Source organism: Pseudophryne corroboree, chromosome 4, assembly GCF_028390025.1.
Source record: "Pseudophryne corroboree isolate aPseCor3 chromosome 4, aPseCor3.hap2, whole genome shotgun sequence".
NCBI classification, from domain to species: domain Eukaryota; kingdom Metazoa; phylum Chordata; class Amphibia; order Anura; family Myobatrachidae; genus Pseudophryne; species Pseudophryne corroboree.
Genome location: NC_086447.1, coordinates 292,863,122 through 292,876,817, shown reverse-complemented (window position 1 = coordinate 292,876,817; position 13,696 = coordinate 292,863,122). Strand labels below are relative to the sequence as shown.

General features: G+C 46.0%; 1 long non-coding RNA gene and 1 pseudogene across 1 annotated transcript in view; both read right to left on the bottom strand.

Annotated features, from left to right (window-relative positions):
• The window catches only part of LOC134909394 (uncharacterized), a 203,104-nt gene that overhangs the window by 174,270 nt on the left and 15,138 nt on the right, over positions 1-13,696 (bottom strand). The window lies entirely within an intron of this gene.
• On the bottom strand, positions 13,262-13,379 carry LOC134912762 (5S ribosomal RNA; annotated as a pseudogene).

The following is a 13,696-nucleotide window of genomic DNA, read 5'->3' as shown; positions in this document are numbered from 1 at the left end:
CCCTTCGACAGGATATCCATGAGTTCGCAGCCTCTGACAGACTCTGGGATGCCGATGACAAGTAAATTATTTCACTTGCTACGATTCTCCAAATCATCTAGCTTTTCAGAGAGGCCGGTGATCTCGAGCTGTTGGGCTTGAATGGTCTGTTGAGCTGTCAATAGGTCATCCTCTAAGGACAATATACTCTGCTCCGCCTCATCCAGGCGGCCGGAATGTTGGTTAAGCTGGGTGAGAGTAGATGCAATAGCTTCACGAATGCCGGCCAGTTTCTCATCCAATAAAGGGCCCAAGACAGCCACGAGGTCAGTGGGTTTCATTTTTGGCTGTTTAGCAGGTGGCCTGGATCTGCGTGAGCATTGAAAGGCAGAACATGTAGACGAACGGTCAGAAGAGTTACCACATGGAGTGTCCTCACGAGGCGGTTAAGCTGCGGCCGAGGAAGTCATGGACGTAGGTACTAAGAATTTTTCCATATACAGTAGATGCAGTGGATCAAGGGAGTGGCTAAAAGGAGGAGCACACAGAGAGTGTAAATGGAGAGGGTCACTCCGGGTGTCACATGTGTAGTACAAAGTTCTCAGTTGGTCACATCGGAGATGTTAGGCTGTACAGTACGGTGAGACATGGAGCAATAGGGGTTCCACAGAGGCAAGTAGTCACCACCTAGTTGAAATGGCTAGCAAAGGATAAAACAGTGTATACGATAAATAGGCAAGGCAAATAAAACTATGTAGTCAGTTGTATATTTTCTCACCAGTAGGGCAATACACTATAGAGGCACATATAAGACAGGATACCAGTACACTGGATGGATAAAGGCAAACCGAGGACAGTTCAGTCAGTAAAAATGCTTCAGTGCGAGGGGGGGTGGGAGTAAAACAGAGAAGTGTAAAAACAAAAGTTCAGGATCCAGGGAGGTGGACGCTGCGGGTGATGGTGTAAAAGGCACAACGGGAGTCACAAAGCTCACCAGTCAATCCTGAGGAGGGAGACCATTCTGGAGTAACAGGTGTGTTGGAAAATTGGTGCAGGGAAGACACAGTCCAGCTCAAGGAAAGGGAGCAGTGTGCCCCACTGCAGTAGGTGAGACCACACCGCAATACACTGTCACTTCAGTGTTAGCAGCAGAAGTACAGCAGTGCTGCACTGTATCCAACTCCAACAGAAGGGGATATAAATGTGACAGTTAATTAAAGAGGGAGCTCAACAAGCAGGGTTTGTTCCCCTGTAACATATATCCAATACTGAGCCAGCCTGGGAGCTCAACAAGCAGGGGTTGCACATGGGAGCTCAACAAGCAGGGGTTGTTCCTCTGTAACAACAGTGAGCAAGCTATATGGAGACCTGAAACAGGCAATACCTGTACTGGCTTCAGGTCATATCCCCTTCTCCTCGGGTACTGGTCTCAGGCTGCAGCTGCATAGGCAAGATGGCCGCCGAGCAGAGAGAGCAGTTAGTGAGGCAGCCTCCAGCCGGGCTGCAGGGCAAAGACGTCCGCCCGCAGGTTTCACAGGGCTCACTGCGGGCGATGACACAGCCGGAGGGAGCAGGGAGAGTAAAGCAGTCCAGTTTGCCGCAGCTCCGGAGCTTTCGGTAGGTCCGGTGGGCCGCCACCAAAATTGAGGCCCCAGCTTCAGGGGGCAGTACAGGCTGCAACCTGCGGGAGCCGTCACAGCGCTCTGCAGCATTGCTTCGTCAGCGGCAGAGAGTTAGGGGATGGTATATGGGGGGGGGGGGATTGGGGTGTGGAGCTGGGACAGAGCAGGCCAGGAGGGTATTTTAGATGGTACAGAAGCAGGAGCCAAGGGAAGCTGTGACTGCTCTCCTCCGGTGCTAGGCCACGCCCCCTGAATTCCTTTTTAATTAAACAAAAGTTGTAAGCTTTTTTCCCTATTTTACTTTCTTAAAAATGCAAAAATTAGCCATTTGACACCTTTTTAAAGCATGTAGTACTGTCATTATGCCCACTAACAGCTTGCTATATGATTCTGCTAACAAAATTGTAATTTTTTGGGTGGTCCAGGAAGGTCTCCCCAATTTTTCTTGCACTTTTCCCAGATCGCATTTAGTAATAAAATAAAAGAATAATCGAGTGCGCGCATTCTTACAACATCTGTGCGTTTCATAAAACAAACTTGCACTAGCAAACTGGCACCTAATTGTATTGACCCCTGTGAGTGGTTGCTAGTTTTGCAATTTTTCCTTGTTAGAATTTTAGTGAATTTACTCAATAGTTTAAAAATTATGTCACAGGATATGATGTTCAGTTTTTTCACATTGTAAAACATGGACCAGTGTCATATTAATTTAGCATGGCTAGCAACCAGGGACGTGCAGTCAGGTGAGGCAGTGCCTCCCCATGTCATTAATTATTAAAATAATACAAAGAAGATACTTATGAGTCATGACACATATTCGGTGTCATAAATATCTGCTTTATATTATTTTAATCACTTTTGCAGTTAAATCCTGTTGACAATGGGAAAGGGGTGGAAGTAAGGGCGGGGCTAAGCAGCAGGCACTAAAAGCCCATTGAAAAAAACTGTAAAATTGGCACCTATAGAAGTGCCTTGTTGACAGGGACGTGGTTTCAGTCCACATGAAAGCACGCCCCTGTCACTGAGGCAGATGTGATTGGACAGCGGATCCATTACTAGATACAGCTGTCCAGTGATGGATCCACTGTCATCACTAGGTGAGTAGTGGGATTATGCGGCGATGTGCGGTGGAGGTGTGGGTGTTAGTAGTAGCAGGACCCGGCGGGGATAGCTGGCATGAGGATTCAGTCCTTGAAAGCCATTCTGCAGAGTTCGAAAGGATCTACAGGGGGACAAAGAAGCTGCAGGTACATGTGGACAGGAGGCTGGAAAGACAGAAGGCTGAAAAGTTTGGGCAGGAAGCTGACGGGGGAGGAGACTTGAAACAAATTGGGCAGGAGGTCCCTGCTAGGTTCCCATAGCAGAAAAACCATCATATAGATAAGGTGTATTTTTATTTCTTACACACAAAAAACAACATAGATTTTGTGGGACACTTTTTTCGGACTTGGTCTAGACCTGGCCCTGTCCACTCTCCTCCATCAATCCACTCTGGAACCCATTACTGATACAGTCTCACCTTTAGACGGTCCAGCTTTGTTCAGGTGGAGAGGAGCAGAGGTGCAGACTCTGTGGTATCCTTTCTTGGGCTGTGTGTGAGGCGAGCTGATATTACACTAGCACTGATGGAGGGGAGAAGGTTGTGTGTGGTGATTAGTAGAGATGAGTGGGTTCGGTTCCCTGAGAACCGAACCCCCCAAACATCACGTACTGAGTCTGGATACGAGTTCGGCTCGAGACTTCCCGCCAGACTCATAAACCAGAGCGAGGCAAAACATCATCATCCCGCTGTCGTAATCTCGCGGGTTTGGATCCCATATAAACAGCCGCGCGTCGTCGCCATTTTCACTCCAGTCCTGGAGAGTGTAGCGAGAGTACGTGTCTCCTCAGTGTCTGTGCGGAAAAGTGTGCCATAAGTCCAGTGCTGCTGTATATGTCCAGTCCAGTGCAGTGGTGATGTCCTGTGCTGCCATAAATCCAGTGGTGCTTCTGTATAAGTCCAGTCCAGTGGTGGTGTCCTGTGCTGCCATAAGTCCAGTTGGGGTGTCCTGTGCTGCCATAAGTCCAGTGGTGCTGCTGTATAAGTCCAGGGGTACTGCCGTATAAGCCCAGTTCAGTGGTGCAGCCATATAAGTCCAGGGGTACTGCCGTATAAGTCCAGTCCAGTGGTGCAACTGTATAAGTCCAGGGGTGCAGCCATATAAGACGTGCGACCGGTATCCGCCATTAGTGCAGTGGGATTTAGACAATTGATGGAGCTAGTGTGTCCCCGGTACCAAATGCCATCTAGATTCCACTTCACTAGGAAAGCGATTCCTGGACTGTACAGGGACATTAAGAAGAGTGTCCTCAGTGTCCTGAAAAATGTGGTTGTACCCAGTGTCCACTTAACCATGGACATGTGGATAAGTGGAGCAGGGCAAACTAAGGACCACATGACTGTGACAGCTCACTGGGTGGATGTATTGCCTCTCGCAGCAACAACAGCAGCGGCATCATTAGCAGCATCCCACAAATGCCAACTCGTTCCTAGGCAGGCTACGCTGTGTATCACCGGTTTCTGTAAGAGACACACCGCTGACAACCTCTTACGCAAACTGAGGAACACCATCGCACAATGGCATACCCCACTTGGAGTTTTGTGATATTGGACAACGCCACCAATATTGTGCATGCATTACATCTGGGAAAATTCCAGCACGTCCCATGTTTTGCACATACAATTAATTTGGTGGTGCAGAATTTTATGAAAAATGACAGGGGCAAAAACTTGTGGGCCACTTTCGACATTTAGCCACCGCGTGCCACTCCTAGATGGGCCAGGTGTTTGTGCCGCACACTTTTGTCGCTTAGCTTAGGCATCCAGCTACCTAATTGCACCTCTTTTTCGTCTTTGTATGATGTGCTGTTTGAGGCCTAGTTTTTAAAAGTGCTATCCTGTCTGCCACTGCAGTGCCACTTCTAGATGGGCCAGGTGTTTGTGCCGCACACTTATGTCGCTCAGCTTAGTCATACAGCAACCTCGATGCACCTCTTTTTTTCTTTGCATGATGTGCTGTTTGGGGCCTAGTTTTTAAAAGTGCCATCCTGTCTGACACTGCAGTGCCACTCCTAAATGGGCCAGGTGTTTGTGCCACACACTTGTGTCGCTTAGCTTAGTCATCCAGCAACCTCGGTGCACTTATTTTTTTCTTTGCATCATGTGCTGTTTGGGGCCTAGTTTTTAAAAGTGCCATCCTGTCTGACACTGCAGTGACACTCCTAGATGTGCCAGGTGTTTGTGCCGCACACTTGTGTCACTTAGCAAATTCATCCAGCTACCTCTGTGCAACCTTTTGGCCTAAAAACAATAGGGCTAATTCAGACCTGATCGCTGCTGTGCATTTTCGTACAGCACCGATAAGGTCTGAACTGCATATGTACCGGCGCCGCAGTTCACCAGCGCATGCCAGACAGCTGACAGCTGTCTTAGCCCTGCGATCGCCTCTGCCTGATTGACAGGCAGAAGCGTTCACTTGGTGGGAGGGGGAGGGCTGGTGGTGTTTAGCCGCCGTTTAGGGGGCGAGTCCAGGCAATGCAGGCATGCCTGGACCATTGGGGGGGGGGGGCACGGCAGCTGCATGACGTCACACGCAGCCACTGCGACCCTCACAGTGACGGGTAGCTCCCTGCCAGCGCGCAGTAGCTGCGCTGGTGGGGAGCTACTCTTCAAGTACAAAAGCATCGCTGCCATGCGATGCTTTTGTACTTGTGTGATGGGGCAGGGCCTGACATGCAGGGTGAACTAGCCCTGTGGTGGGCGTTCCCCGGCATATCTGGGAAGCTGATCGTAGATGGCTAAATTTAACACATCTAAGATCAGGTCTGAATTACCCCCCATATTGTGAGGTGTAAGGTGTTCCCGTAGGATCAAAATTACCCCCAAATTCTGTGATTTTAGCTGCTTTTATGATTTTTTTAAAAATCATCCAGATCCAAAACAAAAACAAAAACAAAAACCTGAAAGGGTGGTTTTGGCAAAACCAATACAGATCCAAAGCACGAGTGGGGATCCAGATCCAAAACCAAAACACAAAACACGAAAAGTGCCCGCCGCACATTTCTAGTGATTAGACAGCAGGAGGCACACCATGGGGACAGGCAACAGGTAGGGGTAAAATTAATTATAGAGGTGAAAAGAATGGGGGAGGGGAGTAGGGAATAAGGCAAGTACATAGGGGGATACTATAACTACTTGCGTCATCTCTGATCAGTAGTTACAGTAGTTATAGTAGTTTATATATACTGCACCAGCACGCAGTACAGTATATATAAAGCAGCTGAGCCAGTTATCTGCCTCCTCCTTACCTGCATCATCTGCGGACCCAGCACCGAACCCTCCTCCTACAGGTCACAGCTCTGCTCACCCCACACAGGGTCTCACTCCTTTCTGCCAGACTGATTCACCTTCCCAGTGCTGTTTCTAGCGGTGGACGAGCCGTGCAACTGCACAGAGCGCCCACGCGGGACTTTTCACAGTCCCTAGGCTGCTCCCCCTCCTCCCTGTCAAGTACTCCACTTGGGGGGCAGAGTTTTATGAAATGACGCATTGCGTCATGACGTCACGAAGCAATGCGTGATTTTGCGACACTCTACCCCCCGAGCTGAGTACTATGACAGGGAGGAGAGGGAGCAGGGGAGCTGGCCGACTGGCTGGTGGGCGGGTGGCCTGGCGGTCTGTGGCTGGATGTACACACCCCTGACAATAAGCATTACACACCCCTGGCAACTAGCATTATACACCACTGGCAACTAGCATTGTGTGTCCCGAACGGAGCCCCGTTGAGTGCCCTCCAGTGTCCACCGGTGGAACCACAGAGGTGAGAAGCAGCATTAGTCATGTATATATATATATATATATATATATATATACACAAGTCTGTTAGGACCGGCACTCCCCCATGCAGTTTACAATGCTCTGGTGCCCTCTTAAATAAAGATGAATAAGCTGAACAAATGAAGCGGCACTCCGAGTCTGACAGAATCAAGTGTATTTCACACAAAGTGATCCAACGTTTCGGGGTCTATGCGCCCCTTTGCCAAGGTGAACAAATTTGTTCACCTTGACAAAGGGGCGCATAGACCCCGAAACGTTGGATCACTTTGTGTGAAATACACTTGATTCTGTCAGACTCGGAGTGCCGCTTCATTTGTTCAGCTTATATATATATATATATATATATAGAAATTCCTGTACCTTTCAATAGTGTCTACTTCATGGCTGACTGTACACCCGCAAATTCTGTGGTACAGCTCTAGAATGGCTGCCCTCAGTGGCACCGAGAGGGGGGAGCAGGTACTAATTACCCCTGCCTGGGCCACTGGAGGGGCCTGGTTAGGGACTGGGTTCGCTCTCCCCCTATCCCCTCCCAGGTATACCTATACTGAAGGCCGGCACCACCTTCCCTGTGAGATCTTCGGGTAAATGGCATCTATACATTGAAAGTAGAGATGTGCGGCTGGCACTTTTTGTGTTTTGTGTTTTGGTTTTGGTTCTAATTCCACTTTCGTGTTTTGGTTTTGGCTTGGTTTTGCCAAAACCACCCTTTTGTGTTTTGGTTTTAAATCTGGATGATTTTTGAAACAAACATAAAAACAGCTAAAATCACAGAATTTGGGGGTAATTTTGCTCCTACGGTATTATTAACCTCAATAACAATCATTTCCACTCATTTCCAGTCTACTTTGAAAACCTCACACCACACAATATTGCTTTTAGGCCAAAAGGTTGCACCGAGGTTGCTGGATGACTAAGCTAAGCGACACAAGTGGACAACACAAACACCTGGCCCATCTCGGAGTGGCACTGCAGTGTCAGACAGGTGGGCAGATATAAAAAAAAGGCCCCAAACAGCACATCATGCAAAGAAGAAAGAATTGCAATGAGGTAGTTGTATAACTAAGCCAAGCGACACAAACAATTGGCCCATCGAGGCGTGGCAATGCAGTGGCAGACAGGAGGGCAGATATAAAAAAAAGGCCCCAAACAGCATATCATGCAAAGATGTAGAAGAGGTGCAATGAGGTAGCTGTATGACTAAGCTAAGCGACAAAAACAATTAGCCCATCTAGGAGTGGCACTGCAGTGGCAGACAGGAGGGCAGATATAAAAAAAGGCCCCTAGCAGCACATGATGCAAAGAAGAAAAAAAGGTGCACCGAAGTTGCTGTATGACTAAGCTAAGCGACACAACCACCTGGCCTATCTAGTAGTGTCACGCAGTGGCTGAATGTCGCGAGTGGGCCGCAATTGTTCGGTCCACTGACAGCATCTCCGGCACGCTCCAGTCATTTAAAAAAAAAATCTGCAATTGGTGGACTTATACGGCAGTACCCTAGGACTAATACAGCAGTACTCCTGGACTCATATGGCAGTGTCAGACAGGATGGCACTTTTCAAAAACTAGGCCCCAAACAGCACCTCATGCAAAGATGTTGAAGAGGTGCAATGAGGTAGCTGTATGACTAAGCCAAGCTACACAAACAATTCGAACTGGAATTATACGTCCAAATCACTGGAATCAATTGGCAAAATCACTGGAATTATACGTCCAAATCACTGGAATTAATTGGCAAGATCACTGTAATTAATAATTATACGTCCAAATCACTGGAATTAATTGGCAAAATCACTGGAATTATACGTCCAAATCACTGGAATGAATTGGCAAGATCACTGTAATTAATAATTATATGACCAAATCACTGGAATTAATTGGCCAAATCACTGTAATTATACATCCAAATCACTGGAATTAATTGGCAAAATCACTGTAATTATACGTCCAAATCACTGGAATTAAATGGCAAAATCTCGCTATCGTCTGCCTAGTGAAGTGGAATCTAGATGGGATTTGGTAGCGGGGACACAATACCTCCATCAATTGTCTAAATCCCACTGCACTAATGGTGGATACCGGATGCACATCTAATACCAACATAAGTGCCAAGGCCTCAGTTTTGAGGGCTTCCATCATCACGTGAAGCTAAACCACTAGTCATGAACATAGGCCAGGGCCTCTGCCGTTCCTTGCCACTCCGTGTCGTAAATGGCATATTGGCAAGTTTACATTTCTCCTTTAAATTTCTTTTTTTGGGTCTTTTTACTGAACTTTTTTTGGGGGATTTTACATGCACTCTACTATCACAATGGGCATCGGTCTTGGCAGACGACGTTGATGGCATTTCATCGTCTATGTCATGGCTAGTGGCAGCAGCTTCAGCACTAGGAGGAAGTGGTTCTTGATCTTTCCCTATTTTAGCCTCCAAATTTTTTTCTCCATTATTTTTCTGGTGTTATATAACACAATTGGGGTCATTCCGAGTTGTTCGCTTGCTAGCAGATTTTAGCAGCATTGCACACGCTAGGCCGCCGCCCTCTGGGAGTGTATCTTAGCATAGCAGAATTGCGAACGAAAGATTAGCAGAATTGCGAATAGAAAATTCTTAGCAGTTTCTGAGTAGCTCGAGACTTACTCCTACACTGCGATCAGCTCAGCCCGTTTCGTTCCTGGTTTGACACCACAAACACGCCCTGCGTTCGGCCAGCCACTCCCCCGTTTCTCCAGACACTCCCGCGTTTTTTCCTGGCACGCCTGCGTTTTTCCGCACACTCCCAGAAAACGGTCAGTTTCCGCCCAGAAACACCCACTTCCTGTCAATCACACTCCGATCACTTCAACGATGGAAATTCTTCATTCGGACGTGAGTAAATCTACTAAGTTTTGTGCTAAAATACTTAGCGCATGCACACTGCATACCATGCACATGCGCATTTTCACCTTAATCGCTCCGTTGCGAAAATCGGCATTGAGCGAACAACTCGGAATGACCCCCAATATGCGGCACAAGAGAGCGTACACCTACTCCTCACAGGGCAAACACTAAAATTATTTTTATTAAATATTAATAACTCCTTTATTTGGAGTAAATAATATACAGCACAGGACAGCACCACTGAACTTATATGGCAGCACCACTGGACTGGATTTATACGGAATTATATGGATTTATATGGAATTATACGGCAGGATAACTGGAACTTTACGGCAGTATAACGGGAATAATATGGCAGTATCACAGGAATTATACGCCAGTATTCTGAGAATTATACGGCAAAATCACAGGAATTATACGCCAGTATCATGGGAATTATATGCCAGTATTCCGAGAATTATATGGCAGTATCACAGGAATTATGCGCCAGTATCACAGGAATTATATGGAAGTATCACAGGAATTATACGCCAGTATCACGGGAATTATATGGCAGTATCACAAGAATTATACGCCAGTATTCCGAGAATTATACGGCAATATTACGGGAATTATACGCCAGTATCACGGGAATTATACGGCAGTAACACTGGATATATGGCAGCAGAGGACACCACCACTGTGACTGGTCAGTGGACTAATGCTGCACAAGACACTTTCCCTGGTCTAATGCAGGACACCACAGCACTACTGAAAGGGACTTATACAGCTACACTGGATATATGGCAGCAGAGGACACCACCACTGTGACTGGTCAATAGACTGATGCTGCACAAGACACTACCCCTGGTCTGATGCAAGTCAACACAGCAAAATTGAAAGGGACTTATACAGCAGCCAGCAGCACTGTGGACATATAGCATCAGAGGACACCAACACTGTGACTGGCTGGACTGATGCAGCATAAGACACTGACTACACTGGACTGGACTGAGCAGCACAACACAGCAATAGACTCGCCACCCCACTTTCCCGCCCCCACACGGACACTGAGGACAGAGACACGTCCTCTCACTACACTCTCCAAGATTGGAGTGAAAATGGCCGCAACCCGCGGCTCCTTATATGGAATCCAAATCCCGTGAGAATCCGACAGCGGGATGATGACGTTTTGCCTCGTTCTGGTTTCCGAGTCAGGCGGGAAAACCTGAGCCTGACTCGGAACCGGGCTCAGAGCGTGAAGTCCAGTAGGGTTTGGTTCTCTGAGAACCGAACCCGCTCATCTCTAATTGAAAGCAAAGCACATGGATCATCTTCCCAAATAACACTGGGAAGATGGCACTGCCTGAAGAAGTGGGTCCTGCTTACCACAAGCAAGGTAGGAAGTGCTCCCTCCTCCCCCCGGATTAGAATGGTGCCTCATGGGGAGCGTCCGGGGCCAAATTATTAATTTTAGGCTGTACCCCACCATTCATTACCAGGGCCTTGCGTTGCTCTCTAAGCTCCTGGCTACTCTGAGAGACGTAGAGGAGTTTAATATGAATGAGTCTGCTACATGGGACTCATGACGAGAGATTTCATGGAAAGAAATCAAATAGACAACCCTGATCACAAAAGAGCTTAGCAATATTTTTGGTCAGCTAGCTAATGTTGGGGATGTGATGGCCAGCACTAGCATTTTTCATGTAAATTTACTGACAGTGACAAGTTTGTGTACAGTGATTTATCAGAAAGCAAAGGTGTTACTATCTCAGTCTTGCTTAAAAAAAACAACTGAATTTTGAATACGGGAGTCTCAACCAGTAATGACACATGGGGGTACTGATACGGGTGAGGGTTTGTCCCACTGGGGATCTATCATCACTGGGGAGGTGGGGTAATGCGACTGGGGATCTGTTGCTGCTGGGGAATTTAATAGATCTGTGGGCGACAGATCATGTTACAATGGGGCCTATGGACACAGTGGTGGAGGGGGATGCTAGATCTCCTCGAAGCGGATTTTTCTTTCAATTAAATATATTCTAACCTTATTTTTTTTAATTGTAAACAATTTCTATGCGTTATGTTTTAATTTTAATTAGTGAGATAAGTGGGGAATGTGATGGCCAGCACTAGCGTTTTTCATGCAAATTTACTGACAGTGAGTGGATAATTTAATAGCCTCCCACTCTGTGAAACTGTAGAGAGTTTCAAACTGCTGGATGCAATAGAGTGCAACTCACCGCAAAATGGCTGGAAACCTGTCATGATGAAACATGCCACAAGTTGCTAGATGTAATAGGGGTGAAAGGTGCTAGAAAAAGTTGCTGAACAATAGAGGTGCCTCTGGCTGGCAATACAGCTGCATTTGTACAATGACCCAATGTAAACATACATCTTTAATAAAATACGTCCCTACCCCTCCACCCCTTCCATTTGTAACCATTACTATTGCTATTAGCCTAGGCTGGTAGTGGGCCTGTTTGGGCAGCCCCTGGGACAAATCTACAACTAAGGCTATTCCCAGTACCACTGACTGTGGGTGTTTGGTTAATAGTAATGTGAAAAATAGATTAACCACTTGCCTGGCAAGGTCGCATCATGGTCGCGATAGTCGTGATGTCCAGTGTTCCAGTGGTGAAGGTCGCGATGTTTTGATATTTGAAAAAATTATATTTTACAGATGTTTTAAATATAAATATATATATATATATTTATATATAATGGTAATTATTCTTAGCGACTACGTATTTTCTCAAAAATAATGCGGGGTTTATTACAAAGAACGTTTAAGACAAATGCAAAAAAGAGAAATATATATAAAGGACAACATAAAAGAGTACTTTAAAAACCATGAGGGCACATAAAAGACAAGTAGAAATGGTGCTAAAATTCATGCACTAAAAAAATGAGGATATTAAAAATAACTAGAACTAAAATATGTAAAAAATACATATTAAAACATTCATATAAAAAAGGCAGCTTAACTGAGGATTCGATAGTAGCAGGATTCACCCAATGCGTTTCGTCTGGTCTGACTTCATCAAGGGGTAGTGGACAGAGTGGGACACATCCTCTATATATACCCCTATGGGTGAGGAAGTGATTGATTACCTCACTTCCTGTAATTAATTTGCATTAGAGAACAGGATACAAAAAACACATAAAACACATATTGACTAGAACTAATAGGAGGGGAGACTGTGAATACAGTAAAGCGCTGTGCTTGCGCTTAAAAATATGTAAGGAGTCCTTGTAAAGTTCTCTTTTCTTTCAGGGGAGTTCATTTCCGGTACGCGACGCTACTCGCGTCATTTCCGCCCCACTTCCGGTGTCTGAGAACTCCTTTCGCGCATGCGCCGGCTGATGTAAAGGGAGATGCGGCGGCCATCTTAGTGTAGTCCGTACTGTAAGACAGTCCCATGTAGTAGAAGCGGGTGCCGTCGGCCATATTTCCATTGACAATATTCATTCAAATGGATTGGTAATGGTTGTTCCATTGTCTCCAAACCGGAGGAACACATAAAAAAGAGATATAAAAGCGTAATCAGTGCTTATAAAAGCTATTTAGGAATCATATGTGATCCATATTGTTTACATACTATTGAACAAGTACTATGGATAAATATATTATAAGCTTCATTAAGTGAATATATGTACAGCCTAAGGTACTAAACACTATCTTCTAATATTCATAGGGGAATGATACCCTGGAGGAAGGTGCGAAATATAGCATCAGGAGATTCATCTTAGAGTACATGTGTGGAATACATGATTCGTATACTTGGAAAATAATTATATATATGGCAATCAGTATCGTATTGATAGTTTATATATAGGTTTATACAGTCATATACGGAAGAGTTATTGTTAGCTTGAATTAATTGTTAGATTGAGTATGGGAGTGATGCGCCCCTGATCCAGTTATTATTACAGCACCCGGTCTTCTTGGGAAGTTTCCTAACCCAGTACTGGCCGGGCCAACACTGCTTGGCTTCCAAGATCGGACGAATTTGGGCATATCCAGTGTGGTATGGCTGTAAATTAGGATCTGGGCAGCAGTGATGAAAGAGATGTCAAGAGGTTGGGGAGCCACTGCACGGCGTTCCAACATGAACCTTGATAGGAAAGGAAAAGCAGATGGACGGTTTCAATAAAGAAATACTGAGAATAACAGGCTTATGTCATAAAAAGGGAGCTATTTCGTAGCCTTCATTGAGTCCGTCTGGGTGGAGTGATTTCATTTCGTTTATCCAGAACATCTCTCTCCTTGATAGAAGGTTGGAGAGGTCCCCCTCTCTTTCTCCGAGTGTCACCAGTTCTATACCCTTGAACGTAAGTTCCTCCGGGTTGGAGCCATGG